The following is a 20647-nucleotide window of genomic DNA, read 5'->3' as shown; positions in this document are numbered from 1 at the left end:
AAACAAACCAGTGTTTAAAGCTGATAGGCTGCAGTGCTGCTACACAAAGCAAATCTATGCAGAGAATGAAGAAGCAGATGTAAATGTCTCTTTGCCTGTTAACTCAAAAAAACCACCATTGTCTAGGTTAAAAATGCTATAACCTAAGATGTGTTCACATGACACAATGTGTTTGTTGCTCCAGAGGGTAGAACCCAAATCAATGGATTCAAGTTGCAAGAAAGGAGATTCTAACTAAACATTAGAAAGGCCTTTCTGATGGTAAGAGCTGTTTGACAGTGGAAAGGACACCCTTGGGAGGTTGTGGACTCCCCTTCATTGGAAGTTTTTAAATAGAGGCTTAAAATTCTTTAGCTGTGATTTCTGCATTAAAGGTGGTTGGACTAGATGACCCTATGGATCTCTTCCAGTTCTTTGACACAACTTTCTTTTGTGTGTCATCCTTTATTTATGACTCAGGACCAGATGCTGTGCTGCAAAGGAATGGCACGTGCATAATGTTAAGTGAAGAATGACAAACCTTTGTCAGCCAGAGGGCCACATTCCATTCTGGGCAACCATCTAAGGGCCAGGGTTTTGATTGGAGACTACTCGAAAGACTGTGCACATCCTGTATCTCAACCTTCTCCCTATAATTGACCAGTCATTTTGGTACAACTACTTTTCATGAGGGACGCGGGTGGCGCTGTGGGTAAAACCTCAGCGCCTAGGACTTGCCAATCGCATGGTCGGCGGTTCGAATCCCCGCGGCGGGGTGAGCGCCTGTCGTTCGGTCCCAGCTCCTGCCTACCTAGCCGTTCGAAAGCACCCCTAAGTGCAAGTAGATAAATAGGTACCGCTTTATAGCGGGAAGCTAAACGGCGTTTCCGTGTGCTGCTCTGGTGCCGGTTCGCTAGAGCAGCTTCGTCACGCTGGCCACATGACCCGGAAGTGTCTCCGGACAGCGCTGGCTCCCGGCCTCTAGAGTGAGATGAGCGCACAACCCTAGAGTCTGTCAAGACTGGCCCGTACACGCAGGGGTACCTTTACATTTACCTTTACTTTTCATGAGAGTATTCTGAGAAGTATTTTATTTCTATTTATTATTTAAGATCCTTACACACTTTCCTTCATCGAAAGGCCACAGGGTGGTTTATAGCATAGTAACATAAACAGTGTGACACATATATATATAACACAATACCATAACAACAACAAAAACAACAACAACAACAAAAGCATGATACTGAATAATATATAAAGGTAAAAGGTAAAGGACCCCTGAATGGTTAAGTCCAGTCAAAGGCAACTATGAGGTTGCGGGGCTCATCTCGTTTTCAGGCCGAGGGAGCCAGTGTTTGTCCACAGACAGTTTTCTGGGTCATGTGGTCAGCATGACTAAACCACTACTGGTGCACGGAGGATTGTGACGAGTGCCAGAGTACACGGAAACGCCATTTACCTTCCCACCACAGTGGTACCTATTTATCTACTTGCACTGACATGCTTCCAAACTGCTAGGTTGGCAGGAGCTTACCCCATCACAGGGATTCGAACTGCTGACCTTCCGATCAGCAAGCCCTAATAATGAACAGTACAGTGGTATCTCGGGTTAAGAACTTAATTTGTTCTGAAAGTCCATTCTTAACTCGAAACTGTTTTTAACCGGAGGTACCACTTTAGCTAAGGTGGCCTCCCGCTGACGCTGACGCCGCTGTGGTGCACAGAAAAAATCAAGGCTATACAGCATATACAGTACAGTGGTACCTCGGGTTACAGACACTTCAGGTTACAGACGCTTCAGGTTACAGATGCTTCAGCTTACAGATGCTTCAGGTTACAGACTTTTCAGCCAACAATGGCCACATTCCCACCATACATTTAAAGCACCATGATACTACTTTAACCAACACTAATCCCCCACAGAGCTACAAATCACAGAGTGGCTTAACAGTCAGTCCTGATTTACAGGGAACTCTGGGGAATTTCAGCTTTGTGGGGAGGTACAGGGGTCTCCCAACAACTTTCAGTGCCTTTAACAAACTACAGTTCCCAGAATTCTATGGGAGGGAAGCCACAACGGTTTAAAGTGGCAGCATGGTGCTTTAAATATATGGTGCGGATTTTGGCCAATGTATGCAATACATTATACTGCAAAGCATGGTGGGCTGTATACTGAGCCAAAAAAGGGTTAAAATCAAACTGTGTTTCTCAAGAAATCTTGAGCCAACGCTATGTCTTATCTGTTTTTATAAACAGTATGACCTCTTGACAACTACCTTACACTTGGTCCGTGGTATGATACAGTATATTTATATAGGAGATCATTAACAGCACAGCTGAAGTGTAATTGAATGCAGGATTCAATAACAACATCGAACTTAAAATGCCATCTAAATATAAAATTCCATCTCAATCTTGTTCAGCTTAATTGAGGGCTTTTCCCTGCTTCCTGACTCCCTCCCTCCCGCTCCAATCAGAACCAGTCTACTATTTCAGTTGGAGTGATGGTTGGGAATGGCAGAGGAGTGGAGTGGGGGACAAGAGGGGGCTGTTTGACAGGTTTATTTTGATAATGTTCATGTCCATTTGGATGAGGATAACATTACATGTGCCTGAGGTTCCATGGTCAAACATAAAGTAATGGATCCCAATTATAGCCAGCATTCCATCTTATTTTTTTTTCTTCCTCCAAAAGGAATAAAAGAACCATGTGGCAGAATGGGGCAGGTTCCCCAGTGGAGAATGTGGTTTTGATAATTTAGCTTGTATTAAGGAATTGATCTGAAAGAAAGCTAAGTCTTCTGTAAATATGTGCAGAAAAGTGAAGGGGCGAATTTCTGCTTATGATCACCTCTGGGCCAAACTAGAAGTGATACAGTTTATCTCCTTAGCCTCGTTGTACCTTAAAAGAAAAGAAAATAGCTGGTGTGAGTGTGTCAGTTCTGAGCTAGATCAGGGTTGTACTTTAAGCCTTTGCACCTGCCACCTTCCCCGTCAGAATTACCCTCTCCATACCTGCTATTTGCTTTAGGGGAAGCCATGATTGTTGAAAAGATCATTGTGCTTTAAATGTATGGTGTGAATGTGGCCTTAGAAAATGCTTCAGACTTTCCCCTTCTAGGTTGGGGCTGGAGCAGATGGGGCCTATGTAGCCTCTACTTGTGTTTGTTAGTGCAAAAAACAAAACAAACAAAAAAACCTATGTAGAAGGAGAATTCCTGGATGCCAAGTTTGGGGCAAATACTCCTTGGTGAGAGAAACTCAGCAAAGATTTAAAATCATAAAACATGCAGCAAAGCAAAGCATGGAAAAAATAGGCTGCAAAAACTTTAAAATGTGCCCCTTCAAACATTTCCAAAATGTCCCCTTATAAAGTTTCTTTCCAAAGTGTCCCTCTTCCCCCAGCAAAGAAAAAACCACAGTCTAGTAAGTTAAAAAATGGTTTACTTACAAACTCTCCAAAGGTCAGATATGTGCGCTTCAGAAAGTTGCACAGGCAGTTAAACTTATTGGTATAGGAACTGAAGAGTGGTTTGTGAGAGCCATGTGACTGAGCTGGAGCAAGCAGCTCAAACCTCTTCACCGGCTGAGTTGCTCAGGTAAGGAGGGGGCCCACAAAGACTTGATTACCCAGTTCATCCCAAGGTGAGGGGAAGTGGACATACCTAAGCCTGACAGGACAACTTACTGCATGGTATTATGCATTTACTATACTCTATGCACTAAGGAAATCAGCCCTGAGTGCTCACTGGAAGGACAGATCCTGAAGCTGAGGCTCCAATACTTTGGCCACCTCATGAGAAGAGAAGACTCCCTGGAAAAGACCCTGATGTTGGGAAAGATGGAGGGCACAAGGAGAAGGAGACGACAGAGGATGAGATGGTTGGACAGTGTTCTCGAAGCTACCAGCATGAGTTTGACCAAACTGCGGGAGGCAGTGGAACACAGGAGTGCCTGGCATGCTCTGGTCCATGGGGTCATGAAGAGTCGGACATGACTAAATGACTAAACAACAACAAAATGCATTAATTGTACTTAAGCATGTTAGTTATATGAGGCTGTATAGATATGAAATATGGCTAACATCATGTGTATGCTGCTTCCCCTTTACAGACCAAAAACATAGGCAGATACATGTCTGGGTCACACATACACACATGTGCAGAGCAAAACAAAATAAAAAAATTCCTTCCAGTAGCACCTTAAAGACCAACTGAGTTAGTTCTAGGTATGAGCTTTCGTGTGCACGCACACTTCTTCAGATACACACGAAAGCTCATACCTAGAACTAACTCAGTTGGTCTTTAAGGTGCTACTGGAAGGAATTTTTTTATTTTGTTTTGACCATGGCAGACCAACACGGCTACCTATCTGTATGTGCAGAGCAGGAATGCTTCAACCTCCTTGCTATTTGGAGTATTGAGTGTGAGCTAGCAAGGGACGTTGACATTCAGGAGATAATGCATGAATTCGTAGTGGGGAGGAACTCCAGAAAAATAAAAGTTTAAAGTCCAGCCAGTGGTGGGAATGCACTTAGTGCAGAGTGAATGGAAGTGTTTACACAGCCTAAATCTCAATCTAGATCTTTGTGAAGTCAGCCTTTGTTCTCTGGGTCAAAATGCAAGAGTAAGCTGGAAATACACACACACACACACACACACACACACACACACACACACACAAATATCCAACAGGCCTCCAAGTCCATCCAACTTATTTATTTATTTTTGGGCCCTTAGCCCTTCTTCTGGCTGATTTCCAGCCACCTAATTATATTGAAGCAGCAGTCAAAATGTTAAACTCTCATTCATCTCCTGCTTTTAAAGGGAGCTTAGCTGAAAATGTTATTGTTTGTACATCCACATCCTACATGCATTTGCTCAGGAAGTGATAAAGCTGACACAATTACCTGATGGCCTTCTTGGGGACTAATGCCAAGAGGTTTCCTGCCTGACTATAAACAATGGCTGAGGAAACCAGCCTCGTGACCAGGAAAACCTAATTACTTGCATAGCTTTATCTCCCTCTGCATGGACGGTGCTAAAACAATGGTATGGCTTGGAGTCATGATGGCCTTTAAGCATAGCCACTCACTAGTAAGTTATTATTACTAGGGCTGTTCTCCTTAGGTGCAGTATTTAGCCCAGTTTTCACTGAGATGGAACCTGTGTCTGGATTCTGTCATTTCTTACTGCAGGGACAGATTTAAGTTCTGTAAAACTGAGAATACTCTTCTCATAGAAAATTAGCATGTCAGGGTTTCTGTGGCATCTTGATTTCTGTGTGCAGGGATTTGGCTGCAGTGGGAGGAGAGATATTGAAAAACTCTCTATTACGTGACACCCCCCTGGCACTATTCTCCCAGTCTCCCAAACAACTCAGCATTTTATTTTATTATTTATTTTTGTTTAGCATAGCTCCTGGGGTGGATGTCCCTGATTAAAAAAGCACTTGGCTCTCCCAACAGCTATCCATCCTTTCTGCCAAGGAAGTCTTGGATTAAGGTACAGTAAAATATCCTCCTGCACAATCTACAGTTTAGCCTCAATCTTGACCCCAGTGAAATGTAAACTCCCATCTCTAATTATTAGGCCCTGGTCAGAGGAAGGCCCAGGAAGGTTTGCCTCTGAGCATGTGCAAAATCTTCCAAAACCAGAATGTGCTCCTGAGCACTTTATAGTCCCATCTGTCTGCATATCTTACAATGGACAAGTGCATGGTTCCTGTCCCAAGGAGCTTACAATTTGAAATTCAACGAAAGGGAAAATAATCAGTACTTTTTGTTATGAAGAGAACACTTCCTCATCTGTGTGAATTGAGACTTCCTGATTATGCTGTTAAATCAGGCATCTGGGGCCTTACTGTTTTCTTCTTTCTAGAAATCCTATTTGGTATTCTGGATTCGTGGTTACATTTCCATTTTTTTTAGTATCGTATTCAGGCTTTTCTGCTGTGAATCATCCATTATCATTTTCCGAAAGCTGAACAACTGATGACAACGCAGAGTGCTGTCAGAGTTCATCCATGTTTTTTCAAGCATCCCTCTTACGGTTGTCAACACCTACTTGTCTGTGACCACTTCCCAGACCAGAAATGGTTCCAGCTTGACATTTTGCAGCTTCATGTCCGCAGAACACTGGAGCTTTGTTGTGATCACGTTTCAGAGTTTTGTTCTATCAGAGTTCTGACTTAGGTTTGGTTTGTCCCCCCAAAAGTAAGTGCTGAACTGTTGTTGTCGTCATTTCATTCTTCATAATGGGAGATGTGTGTGTACGTGTGTGTGTGTGTGTGCGCACACACACACACACACACGGTGGTATATAAATACAGTGGTACTTTGGTTTGCGAACAGTCTGGTTTGCATACGTTTTGGATTACAAACACGTCAAACCCAGAAGTGTGTGTCCCGGTTTGCGAACTTTTTTTGGATTACAACCCCCCTTTTTTTCTTGGATTACGAACAATTTTTGGGGGGAGGCCCCATTGGCGCAAGCGCCTCTTGGGTTACAACCTGTTTTGGTTTACAAATGGACCTCCGGAATGGATTATGGTTGTAAACCAAGGTACCACTGCTTATTAAATACACGACTAAATGCAGAAATCTTTAAGGTGTCTTCTCATTTAGCACTGTTGGTGGTTCCAGCGTGGTGGAGCGAAACAACACTGTGAGCAGCACTGCCTTTACATACCACGTACCACTTTGAGGCACATCTCCCAGATAACTGGCACCCCCCATCTTCCCTGCCACAAGAAGTCAGGATATCCCAGAGGCCTCTGTGACATTGCACAGAACTTGGGGGGCATCTATGTCCTACATTGTACAGCAGGGGGAGCCCAAGAATAGCGCTGGCCAGGTAAAAGACTTTGGCAGGAATCCAGCATTGCACTCTTCTGATCATTCCACCACCACAAGCATTTTGTCTTGCCAAACAGGACAATTACACCTCTACTCCTCCTGTGTGCTGTTTGTGGGGTGGGTGGGTTCCCCAGAGCCAATTTGGAGTGTTCATTTAATCCACACAATAACCCTGGGAGGGAGGTTAGGCTGAGAGGCAATGACTGGCCCAAGAGCACCCAGTGAGCTCCATGGCCAAGTAGAGATTTGAACCCTGCTCTTCCAGGTCCTGGTACAACACTCTAACCACTGCACCACACTGTCTCTCTCTGTCCTGTGTGACCATCTAGTGACTCTCTCCTTTCTTCTTCCTGAGCTGCCTTTGCCTTTTTGATGGCAGCTGAAGTTTGCCAACAGCCACTGTTGAGCCGGGTGTTTCTTTCACACCCCCAGTTTGTCCAGAAGGATTGCTATGGCATTAGTAGGAGCAGATAAGGAAATTCTGGCCGATGTCCTCGGCTTGCAGTTTGCATCCGTTGTTAACAAAAGTGGCCTGAGAGGGGTTAGAAAGCTGTGTGTGAAAAACTCTCAGGCTCTTTTCCCAAAGGAAGAAATGCCAGCATTTTCAGCACTAAGAACTGGTAACAAGAGGAGCTGTGATCCGCGTGTGCTTTTATCTCATCTTTCTTCCTCACACTGTGCTTGTAAAAAAAAAAAAAATAATCCCTGTAGAAACAGAAATGTAATAAATAGAGAAGAGGCTTGAATGATGATGAAGGAGCTGGCCAATTTTTTACGTTTTTGAAACAGTCATTTCCTTACCCCCCCCCAAACCCCACTCCACCACCATTTATTGAACTGAACATTCTGGAACAAAATATGCCATGTAGTCTCTTGTTTAAGAGAACACTGTTAATACAAAGTATTCTTTGTAATATTCCAATACTGACATTCTGGAAATGTGAGCTGCGTGTTCCTGCATCACAAACACACCCTTCGTTTATTTATTCATATATTCATATCCTACCTTTTCTCCAGGCAACTCAAGGTGGCATACACACTTTCCCCCCTTTCTCCTTTTTATCCTCACAACAACCCTGTGAGGTAAGTTAGGCTGAGAGATAGTGATTGGCCCAAGGTCACCAGTGGACTTCATAGCTGCGTTGAGATTTGAGCCCTGGTCTGCCAGCATTCTAGCCATGATGCCAAGCTGGGTCTTTTCCTGCACGCCTCATCAGTGAACTCCCAATTCAACAAAGTCCCAATCCATAATTATCTGGTCAAACTAATGCATTAGATTTATGACCAAACATGAAATGATACCAGGAGATCCATGATGGGATCCTGTCCTGCTTTGAAACAAGTTTGATAGCAGCTGTGAAAGGGTGTGTTCAGAACACAGCACTGGCAGAGGGATTAACACTTTCTCATGCACTAATGGAAACTGACATACTAGATCAGACTTCAGGTTCGGTGAGAAATTAAGTTTTAATTGGGCACAATATTTTAGCCCTGACTTTGAAAAAGATGGATTAGGTTTTACTAATGCAATTCTCTTCATTCTGCATACGTGTGTATACTATGGGAAAGTGTGCATGAAATGCATATAATTGTGAAACAAACTAAAAAATTCATCCTTTTAGGGGGAAATTGCTTGGAAAAATCTGTATATTAGGAGCAATGCACGCCAAAATGCTGATGCTTTTTTTGTTACTTAGAGAAAATCAAAAACTGATGGAGAACTGTGGAAAATTGAAGATTGGAAAAATGAGTAACTAAGAATAACTGAAATTGACAGATTAATCCATTCCTCATCTGACTGTTTATTTATCTTGCACAGTATTGTTTATTCCGACTGTTAGCAGACTTTTTAAGGCCTCATTCCCATTTCCTGCTACCTGATGATAAGTCTAACAACTGAATCTGGGCCCTTTTGCATGCAATACTTATGCCTGTCAGGAGCTCGTCCTACACTCGAATAGGACCCTTGCAGAGACACATGCTCGACTGACATGTTCTCTCCCTCCTGGTCGATCATTCAGGAGCTTCAAAAGCTTTCTTCAGCCCAAACATCACAGCAACCAATGCCAACAGACATCGGCACACTTAGGGATCCACAGGGTCTTCGCAGCTTGTGTAACAGACCTCAGCAACTCAGCATTTTGGCTAATCTATGTTTATTTACATATTATACACTCGGAGCATTCTGACTTAGCTCCTTCTTCTTTCTCATCAGATAGCAAAGAGAGTGAACAAAGGACAATAGTTCCACTTCACGGAACACAGTAACACAAACATCCTGTCTCCATCACTTCCCACTCTGTGGAGTCAAAACGTACACCATCATGTGATAGACAACAATCCCATGACTGCAATCACGGAGCAGGAATCTTAACAATGCCATGGAACAACCAGAACTTTTTTTTTTCAGCTGGAACTCACCAGAACTCAGTCCCAGGCATCTCTCAGTTGAGTTCTGGCACCTCTCAAGTGGACACCATTGCCATTCTAAGAGAATGAGGAAGGTGTTCATGGTGAGTTCTGACACCTCTTTTTCTAGAAAAATAGCACTGGGAACAACCATCCCTGAAGCTACTGTTTTTGAAAGGCCGGCGGGGGGGGGGGGTTGAGTGACAGTTTAACTATCATTGTTTATAATCTGTCAAACCAGGGATAGTTATGTGTGTGAGATTTCTGTCTATACAGTCCAGGTGGAAAAATCAAAATTGGAAATAGAACTGTTAGATCCCAAAAGTAAGAACTTGTCAAGAATGTACAACTTGCTGTTGAAATGGAACACTCAGGATGAAACGGTGAAATCAGCTATGATTAAATGGGCACAAGATGTTGGATATAATATTATGATGGCTGACTGGGAACAGTTATGGACCACAGGTATGAAGTTCACGGCATGCAATGCCTTAAGAGAGAATATAATGAAAATGATATACAGGTGGTACATGACACCAGTCAAGCTTGCAAAAATTTATCATTTGCCCGATAATAAATGTTGGAAATGTAAAGAGACTAAAGGTACATTCTTTCACCTTTGGTAGACATGCCCAAGGATTAAGACTTTCTGGGAAATGATCTATAATGAAATGAAAAAGGTATTTAAATATACTTTTCTGAAGAAACCAGAGGCCTTTCTCCTGGGCATGGTCGGCCAATTGGTGCCAAAGAAGGATAGAACTTTCTTTATGTATGCTACAACAGCAGCAAGAATACTTATTGCAAAGTACAGGAAGACGCAAGATCTACCCACCCGGGAAGAATGGCAAATGAAGGTGATGGACTACATGGAACTGGCGGAAATGACTGGCAGAATCCGAGACCAGGGAGAAGAGTCGGTGGAAGAAGATTGGAAGAAATTTAAAGTTTATTTACAGAAAAATTGTAAAATTAAGGAATGTTAGAAGGAGGCTGGAATGAAGTTATGTGGCTTTAGCAGAAATATTATAAAGGACTAAGTAAAAATAGACTGTTAATGGATGAAAGGAGGAAAGGTAAAGTTACATTATATTAAGATAAATTATAGGATAAAAATTGGGAAAGATGGAAAGGATTTGCTGAAATAGCTAACCGAACTAGAATACAAAAAAGGGAGATGTGAGGAGGTCGCTGAAACAAGTAAAAGAATGTTAATAACATTGAAAGTATTGGATGTGTTTTTCCTTTTTTTCTTTCCTTTTTTAATTGTTTTTGTTATATTTTTGTTATGTATATGTAGTATTTTTCTCTTTGTATTGTATTGTATGGTTTTGTTATGTTTAATTCTTTTTCTTTTTTTTCTCCTGTAACTTTCAAAACTTTAATAAATTTTTTTTTTTTTTTAAAAAAGAGATTTCTGTCTATACAGGAGCTATGGAATCAGAAACCGATAATTCTAACTGGTCAGTTTGTGGACATTCTGCTTTACCCTATTGGGCCATAGTTATAGGCCAGCAGGGGCATCAACTATGGGGGTGGGAAGGTCTTTGGCTCCCTCAATATTTGGGGGCAGGGGGCTGAGCCCTCCCAATATTGAGGGGGCTGTCATCCTCAGGAAGATGGCCCTCCACACTCCCCATCCCCCACCACTGTTGGGAGAGTGCTGGCGTGCCAGGCGAGGGCAGGTCGCAGCATATGACGCCAGGCTCCCTCAATTGTGTGTGGGAGGGGAGTGGTGAGCCTATAGGCCAATGCGGGAAAAGAATAAAGGTCAGACTCTGGCCAAGGAGAGGTAAACTAAACTCTTCTGCTCCAATGGAAAACACAGGAATTTTATGTGTTCTGTTGTGCCACACCTTGAAAAGTGTCCAAATGCCACTCTTTCTCCATATAGCTAGAGGACCACAAAAGTATACAGATACTTTAAAGAAGTTGCATTTCATAGAAGAAAGCAAATCAAAGCACCACAAATATAGGTAAAAATAACCCAGGAATTTCCCAAAGGTCCTGAGGATAATTTATATATTTCTGGGGAAAAAAAGTCCCAATTTGTATGTGCAGGTGCATTGCTGGGAAGAGCATTCATATATGACGGATTCCCCATTCATGCACTTTTTGCAAGTTGGGCTCCACAATGTCTGAGCTTGCATTGGATGTCCTGTACCCACAATGCAGTGCTGGTTCAGGGAGATTACCTGCAAACTCAGGTTAGTTTAATCCAAACCTTGCTGTCCATGTTCACTTAGAGTCCAAGGTAGATTTTACCTTTTGACAGTGAATTAGTTTCTACCCATGCCCCTCTCTGTCCTCCCCCAAGACAAGCAAGAGGCATTAGCAGAGTCCAGGGACACATCCCAGCCAGGCACTTGAGGTGTGAAGCACGGCCTGGCAAAAGTTTCTGAGGGTCAGTCAGAGAGGACTGGAGGAATGTTTTTGGCTCCAGGGTCTGAGGTTCTGCAGCCCTGTTTTAAGTAGGTCTTCAATATTATCTTCTTTTTTTAATGCAGCCTATTGATTTATTTGGACATTCACAACAGATTCGCAAAGTTTTGTTTTGTACCAGTGGAGACGTTGCTAATATTACTCAGACACAATGGGAAGGTTTCCTAAACAATAGTTCCCAGAAATAGTCACAGAGGTTGTCTTTTCAAGATCCTGTGCCACGACATTTGAGCACAACGTATCAGTTTTGCATTCCAGCTTATGTGACCGTGGCATTTATTTTCTTCACACCTTATCTTTATCAGACTCCTTTTGAAATAACTTCTGATAAGCTTGGCATCAGTTTCCTTTTGAAAAGAAAAGGGGAAGAAAACATTTATTAAGTTAGTTGTGTATATAGGAGCTGAAGTCTACTGAAGAGCATAGGATTTAATAAGAGCGGGGGTTGCTTCCAATCCGAATGGAAGCCATGAGTTTGCTAAATTTGCAATGGGCCTCACATTTTAATGCTCAATATGCCTCATTGCTGTGATCAAGAACCCCCTCATGTCCATTCAGGCGCAGTGGGAATGCTTCATGAGGATGGGAACTCATTTCCACTGTGGTGGTGATGAAGGTTGCTTAAATGCCATTATGTCTTAGATCATAGAATCATAGAGTTGGAAGGACCCTGAGGATCATCCAGTCCACCCCCTTCAATGCAGGAATATGCAGCTATCCAGGACCAAACCTGCAACCATGGCATTATAAGCACCAGTCTCTAACCAACTGAGCTATCCAGCTGATCATATAGTGTCTTAGACTATATGCATGTTGGATGTCATTAAGTCTCAAGTAACGATTTTGTTCTTGTACAATGTCCTGGGAACAGAAATACTGGTGGATGGGTTTTAATTTATTTTATAAATTTAAAAATATAGTACTAATGAAGTCCTATTTAAATTGGCTTGATGTGCCTTTTGAGGAGTATGGTGTCCATTCTTCAATCAGAAACACCAGTTGATTTTCATGACTAGTTGTCTCGATTGGGTCTGACTGGAGGCTAATCCTCTGCTCTGGAGAAAGTTAAATATGATTGCATATGGTGATAGGACACTTTGATGTACCATAAACCATGCTCGCTTAATTGGGCCAGATGGCTTGAACGATATTTTCTTGCAAATTGGAGCATGGATCTGTTCAATGAAACTGTGTCATTTGTGAATTTAGGTGGGGATTTTTTTTATATAGGTGTTTGCAATCCCGTTAATCACAAGCACTGCTTTTATGCTTTATATGGTACACATTTCCATTATGCTGCATCTCCCATGGGAATCGGTTGATAGAAGATGTGGTAAAACTGGAGAGGGCGGCAAAAGAAACCAAACCAAAGGGTCTGTTAAAGCATCATAAATAAGGCTCGTTTTAGATAAGGTACCACCATTTGCTCCCTGTAAGATGCATTGCGTCTTTTCTTTCTGCCAAAAGAACAGGTGCTCTAAGGTTTCTTTACAGCTGTTAAAAGATTTACAGCTCTTTTCCTGTAAAACTGAGGCAATTAGATACTTCAGATCTGCTCCATACTTCCTCCTGAATTGTTGGTGCGTTGAAGCAGATGTCACTGTTAGCACTGCATCTACAGAAGCTGAAGTGCATGTTCCACTTATCAGGCCAGGGATGAGGAACTTGTGGTCCTCCAGATGTTGCTGTACTCCAACTTCCACTGCATCCCTGACCCCTGGCCATGCTGGCTAAAGTCAATAGGAGTCCAACAACAGCTGGAGGACCACAGGTTCCCCATCTTCATATGAGGCATTGTTTTGTCTTCTCTTCATCTTCAAAATGTAGGTTACCACCTGCAACTCTTTCCCATTTTGCTACTGGATCCTTTAAAAATTCTAAGCCTATAGCATTATAAGCCCTGCTATAATTAGATGAGATGAAATGAGAAGCTACTTTTGGTAGTCTTCTCTTATTTAACGGTGTTACATTTATATATCTCATCTTTCCTTCAAAGAGCTCAAGATGGCATGAACATAATTCTGTCCCCCATCCATCTGAACCTCACAGCAACCTTACGATGTAAATTAGGCTGAAGCACAGGTCAATCAGGAAGTATCTTGTGTAGCCCCTATGCATTCAAGACTGCTATTGTGTCCCCATTTTGATTAGGAGAAAGGGGTCAATATGCCATTTCATTCATCTCAAGCACTTACTGGTTTTGTGCTGTATGTACCTAATGACTATGTCTTCTTGTTCAATCCATGTATTCTGTATGTTGACGATATGTATGGGTTTAATACAGAGATGTACACAAATGTCCTCTTGCAATTTCCCATCTTTTAATGTGGGCAGAATTATAGGGGAAGCCATGTCACAGAATTTCTACAGCAGGAGAAAGACTCCAACAGTTTCTTATGGTTGGGGCTCATCACCTTTCTGTTTTCCTAGGGATTATTTATTCATTTATTTTGGTATGACTGCTAAAAAAGGCAGTGTTTTTTATCCTCTACATCTGGTGTGGGAATTCTTCAGCCACTGTCATGCTTGCTAGAGCTGATGGCAGTTGTAGTTTGTTAGTGTGGTGAGCCAGTGTAGTGTAGTGGTTAAGAGCGGTAGACTCGTAGTCTGGTGAACCAGGTTCGATTCCCCACTCCTCCATATGCAGCTGCTGGGTGACTTTGGGCTAGTAACACTTCTTTGAAGTCTCTCAGCGCCACTCATCTCAAAGAGTGTTTGTTGTGGGGGAGGAAGGGAAAGGAGAATGTTAGCCGCTTTGAGACTTCTTAGAGTAGTGATAAAGCGGGATATGAAATCCAAACTCTTCTTCCTCTCTTCTTAGTCTTTTAGAGAAAATTCTGCAACATGGCCTTTTTTTCCTAAGTGGAGGAGGTCAGAGAAAAAGAAGAATCTCACAAATGTTCCCAAGGAAATACTTTCTGGGAAAGTTTGGTTCAGCTATACCTTAATTTACAACGTGACTTCTGAATGGCACAAGCTGGACTTCATTGCTAGGAGCTTGGTCTGGGATGCAATTTTTTTACAGGGTTTGAGGCTTTCGTTTTTACTTTTTTTAATTGAATTTGCAGGTGGATAGTCTAACCACCACATAAGCATCCTGGACACAATATCTTCATGCAATTGCAACTATCCGGTCTTATTAACTACCTGGAATGTTCCATTAATAAAAGCTCTAGGCAAATCCTTAATCGGGGTAGCAATTCCACCCAGGTCTATTATTTCTGTAACATCAGTTGGCAACTCAATCTGTATAGAATGACTCAGTGACTTGTAGCTCCAGGCAACCCTAAAGTGTGTGAATTATCATCCACCCTAGTCCTGGACAGAGACCACCTAGTCACAATAATTCACACGATAATAACCTCCCATTTAGATTAATGTACAGCAGTACATAGGGCTGCCCTTGAAGATGGTGTGAAAACTTCACCTAGTATTTGGACACACTAACAGGAAGTGTTGCCTCATAAGGATTTATTGGTTCTGCCTTTTTGTAAATTGCCTTACTCTGTTCCACAGACTATTTGTAACCCTTTTACCTTATACATTTAAAATTGGGGAAAGCTGGCAATGTCTTTCCTCGGTCTGCTCACCACTATTCCCATTTGGTCATCATCCCCAGGTGATTGATTCATCTCTGCATATGGTTATTCTGCCACAGGAACAGAAAAATATGTTCTGATTGTGTGACTATTGTTAACGGCAATCCTACTTCGATGGAACCAATCAAAATGGTTACAGGGGTATCAACTTCACCATATATCAGCATATCGGTCTCTTAAAGTGCAAGCTACTAGATCACTGACAAATTTTTAATATATTGTACACAGAGGCAAAGGACTGGTCTCCTTTATTTACACAGAGCTTTTAGGGTTTACCACTGGTCCCTTGCTGGGTCTTAAATGTTCTTGGAAGAAGGGTTTAAATGTTCAAATAGATGAATCTGAATGGAAATCTGTGTGGTCAGCTAAGTCTTCTAAATCTGTTTCATCATATGTGAAGGAGTCTTCTCTCAAAGTTCGGCCCAGATGGCATCCTACAGCTGTGCAGATGTCTCATGTCACATCACACTCAACACAAGATTGCTGGCAGGGGTGTGGGGGACATTCTTCCATCTTTGGTGAGAATGCCCCTGGGTTTCATTATTCAGGTCTCAAGTACACAAAGGAATACCTAAAATAATAAAATCACCTTTCTAGGCCTCCCCACAACTGTCATTAAGGAATATGTGGACGGATAATATGAAAGCTTATCACCCTCAAGAACTTTTGATATGGATGTTAGTTGCAGCTCAGATTTCAGTAGCCCAAGAATGGAAAATCTTGAAAAACAATCTACGTTTGTCTTTGTGATATAAGAACTTATGAACTTTGGCAATTACAGAAGAAATAACACATCAGTTGGATATCTCAAGAGGTATGGAGGAACCAGAAAGCTTTTATATCATCTGGTGGGATTTTATTTCTTATGTTTTGACCTTAAATGCCCAACATTCACCATCCATGCCAGCTTGGGAAATATGGTTGACTTGATTTATATTTGTGTGTTACCATTTCTTCTGCTTATTATTTTATTTTGCTTGCTCGCTTTGTATATGGTATGATATTATCCCCTGCTACTGCCCCTTTGGGTTGTTAGTAATGTTCATTTTGTTACAATAAAAGAAAGAAAGGAAAGCTCTAGGCAAATCCTTAATCATTGGCAGCAATTCCGCCCAGGTCTATTATTTCTGTAATGTCAGCTGGCAATTCAGTCCCTATTGAATGACTCAGTGGCTTGTAGCTCCAGGCAATCCTAGAATTAAAGTGAGCAAATTATGATTCATCCTAGTAACTAGTCCTGAATAGAGGCAGCTTGGCCACAATAATTCACACTGCAATAACACCCCATTCAGATCAATGTAATGTGCTCTGTGTGGGGCTGCCCTTGAAGATGGCATGAAACTTCACCTAGTGCTCTAATATAGAGTTGGGTGGCTGGCAGAAGCTATTTGATACTAGTTCTTGAGGAATTACACTGCCTGCCAAGACGTTTCTGGTCGAAATCCATTGTATTGTTTGTGATTTATGAAACCCTGAACAAATTAGCACCCCACTACTTGAAGGAGCATCTCCTGGATGTGAATGTCCACTGGGGAGGTCTTTCTTAGCATCCAACCACTGAGAGAGAGAATGTAAGAACAGCCTTGCTGCAGCAATTCAAAGGTCCAACAGTGTAAGCTCATTGCAGCCAACTAGATGACTTTGGTAAGACCACAAGCAAGACCTAAGCACAACAGGGCTTATTATTTGCTTGCTTGCTTGTTTAATTTGTAGGCTGCCCTTCATCCGTAGACTTAGGGCGCTTCACAACATAAAAATTACATTATAATGGTTCTTTGCACAAGTCTTTTTTTAAAAAAAACAAACCAACAACTTAAAATTTTGCTGTAACTTTGTGCTGCCTTGCCATGTAGGCTGGGGTTTTTAAATTATATTTATTTATATTTATTGCATGTTGACTTTGTTTTTTGTATATTTCTAAAAACTGTTTCCGTCCTTGAAATCTGTTCAGGATGAGCAACATGGATTTTAACTAACCAAATAAACAATTCTGATGCAAGGAGCTCACAACTGCATATGTGATGTTGCCCCCTGCCCTGCCTTTCATCCTCACAACAACCCCCTGTGGCAGGATAGACAGAAAACTGGCAACTGGCCCAAGGAGCTTCAGAGATGAGCAGAGAGTTGAGCCCAGATTTCGTAAGGCTAGCACACCATCTATTGCACCACACTCACAGCTGACTCCAGGTTTGAGGGAGGCTCAGCAAATAGCCCTCGGTGAGATTCCCACTACACCAGTGGACTCCTGACCACAACCTTAGAATCATAACATCACAGAATCATAGAACTGTAGAAAGGATCCAAAGGTCATTTAGTCCAAATACCTGCAATGCAGAAATCTCAACCTGCAACACTCCAAATTTGGCTCCAGTATGGTGAGTATCTTACTTAAGACAGGAAATGGGGAACCTTTCAGCCCAAAGGCTGCTTTTCTTTCACGACAACCTTCTGAGGGCCGTATTTCAGTGGTGGGTGAATCCAGAGACAAATGTGGGTGGAGTAATGAATGTACATATACCCTTTGTACAGTTCCTGTACACAGAGCCACACACATTCCCCTGTGCTCCATCTTGACAAACAAGAGGTATTGCTAGACCTCAAAGGCACATTCAAACCAAGGAAAACCTTTTAAGGTGTGAAGCAAGGGCCAATGAGGAGTGTGGCCTGCAGAGAAGGAGTGTGGTCTGGGGACAGTTAATTAAACAGGCCTGGGTGGCCACCTCTGATTGAACATAATGCTCAAACCAAACACTAGCTCCTTGTTCTTCCTACAAGAAATAGAAATTCAAATATTCATTGTCTCAGACTAATGTCTGAATTTCTAATAGGGGCTAGCCCTCATTCATTTGCAAAGTTTATTTGTAATCAAATTCTAAGGTGCAGAGATGATGGCTTGTTTCCTTGGCAAGCTTTTCTGCCTTTAACTGATACAAATTAGGCAGAAATTAACATATGTTTCCCTGGTACTGAGCTTCAGTGATTCAACATTTTCACTGGAAATTAACATGGCTCTGAATATACACTGCACCTTAAACTGCTTGGTGAAATCACACCAGTTACTTTTTCTTTTTAAATTTTGTTAAACATTTTCCACCCCTAAATCTCCTTGTCAGGAGATAACACTAAAGAGGCTCAATAATACAAATGAAAATGAAAATGTGCTTATTTCTCCCTGTCAAATGCCTCCATTTACCACTCTAGACTTTATTAGTAAACGTTTCTTTATCTTTACTAGAACACCTTGATATGTTGCAACTTGATGAGGCATTTTAATGCAGCAAAACAGTTCAGATTTCTGTCTTGTGAAGTCCCAATAATAGAATTATGCACCTTGGATTTAAACCTCCTATTCCGAATTCTACCATGGGTGCTAATCTAGTCAAATTGCATACCAAGATCAAGCTGACATTGTCTAGGTTTGTGGCCTATGGACTAATAAGAAGGAAAACATTGCCTGCCAAATGCCCTACCACAATTATTTTACCGAATACCACTGCAAAACCTGCCACCTGAGAGTAAGCTATGTCCTTGTGTCATGAATGCCAGCTCATAGACACACACGTTTTTAATCTTATAAAGATATCCAATAGCTTTCCTTCAAGGACAAAAGCATGAACACTGTTTTTTTTTTTTTTTTTCCTTGAGGAAAGGGCTATGCATCCTTGAAGAAGCTGCAAATAGATTTCAATTACAGCAGTTCATTCTACTGAAGTTGTTCCATTCTACTCTGTGCCATGATCCACCACTATATTAAAACTCCTCTTATTTTTAGCTGGTTTCCATTTTACAACCCAGTGGGGAGAAAATCATTTCCTCTGTCCATCAAAAATATACATGTTGAAAAGTGCAAACATTTTATGGACTTGGCTTCTATTGCAAGAACCATCGATGACCCTAGATGGTGATAACCATTAGATGATGACGTCTACCTAGGGAAGGTACGCCACATTAGGAAATATTCCAGATGATTTGCTCACAACCATCCAAACTGGGGTAGCCTACCTGATGACCTCTAGATGCTGTTGAACTCCAACTCCAACTCCAACTCCCATAATCACTGATCATTGACACTAGGGCTGATGGGAGCTGGAGTCCGACAACACTTGGAAGGCCACAGGTAGGCTACTTGTCTTGTCTAAAGACTGGATTCTGGCATACCGAAAACAGAAACAGTACTGACATAGACAGCATTTCCCTGGTCCTGCATAGGATATCTGCTTAAGCAATGTATGTTGGTATCCATCCAAGTATTTGAATGGACTCCACGGCCAACATTTTCTGAACCCTCTAGAATGTTGTCGGTTGGATTATTTCTGGGTGGAATTCCCTCTCTTCATGGGGTAGGAAAATGTTGGTGGCCTTCAAAGATGGACATATCATGTCTTTCAGCTGTGAGTAGATCCTACAGCATCACTCCCATGGGCAGGGATGGGAAAACTTTTTCATCCCTAGGATCACATTCTCTTTTGGGGCCACCTTCTTAGGTTCACAGGTCAATGAAGGGCAGAATTGGAGACTAGGCAGAGCCAAAGATGAAAGTTTTGCCTTTGTATAGCAGGCCACTTTCTACACCACCTGACACATCTCTGTCTTCCTTCCAAGCAAGCAAGAAGCATTAGCAGAGTTCAAGGTCACATGCCAGCCAGGTAAAACACTTAGGGCATCAATCAGGGCCTGTGAGGGGTGTGGCCTGGAGAGAGTAACAAGGGAGGGACACATTTATAAACACACGTGAGATTCCCCACCTATGCTGCAGGCCATTTTTGTCTACATTTTCAAGGGAAACAGAAGCTGCCTGCTGAGCATATCCAAGCCACCACTTGGGGTGGTTGCTGCTGTTGAAGTAGGAGGGAGAGGATAATAGGGGAAAACCTTCAACTACATGCAGAAATGTAAGGAGCACCTGAAAGGGCTGGAACTTTCACACACCCTCAACAAAATCAATGCAGTTATTCAATGAGGATTTTTCTCTTACCTTTCTCCAGAAAATGCCAAAAAAGCGGGGGGGGGGGGGGAGCTGTGTCAAGTTCTTCTAGCTTACGGGAAATGAACACCTACAGAAGGATGAGATAGCAGGTGAAAGACCACATTTTCAATATATTGCCCAGTGTTGTTTCAAAGGCTCCTTGCAAGGAGAAAATTAGCACAGGAAGGAGATATTTAAAATATTACTTTCTGCTTTCTTGTTTTGTACTCTAGTGAGGAACATGAAGATAATGAACTCAGGGAAATTGTGCTCAAGTCATAATACATCTGAGGGTTATGAGCCACATAGATTTCTATTTCAGACCTGATAATTACACATTTGGGTGCCATCAATTGTCCTTTTTTTGAGGGAGGGGTGTTTACACATAGCAGC

Source organism: Podarcis erhardii (assembly GCF_964252035.2).
Source record: "Podarcis erhardii genome assembly, chromosome: 1".
NCBI classification, from domain to species: Eukaryota; Metazoa; Chordata; class Lepidosauria; order Squamata; family Lacertidae; genus Podarcis; species Podarcis erhardii.
Note: the sequence above shows the minus strand (reverse complement) of the source record.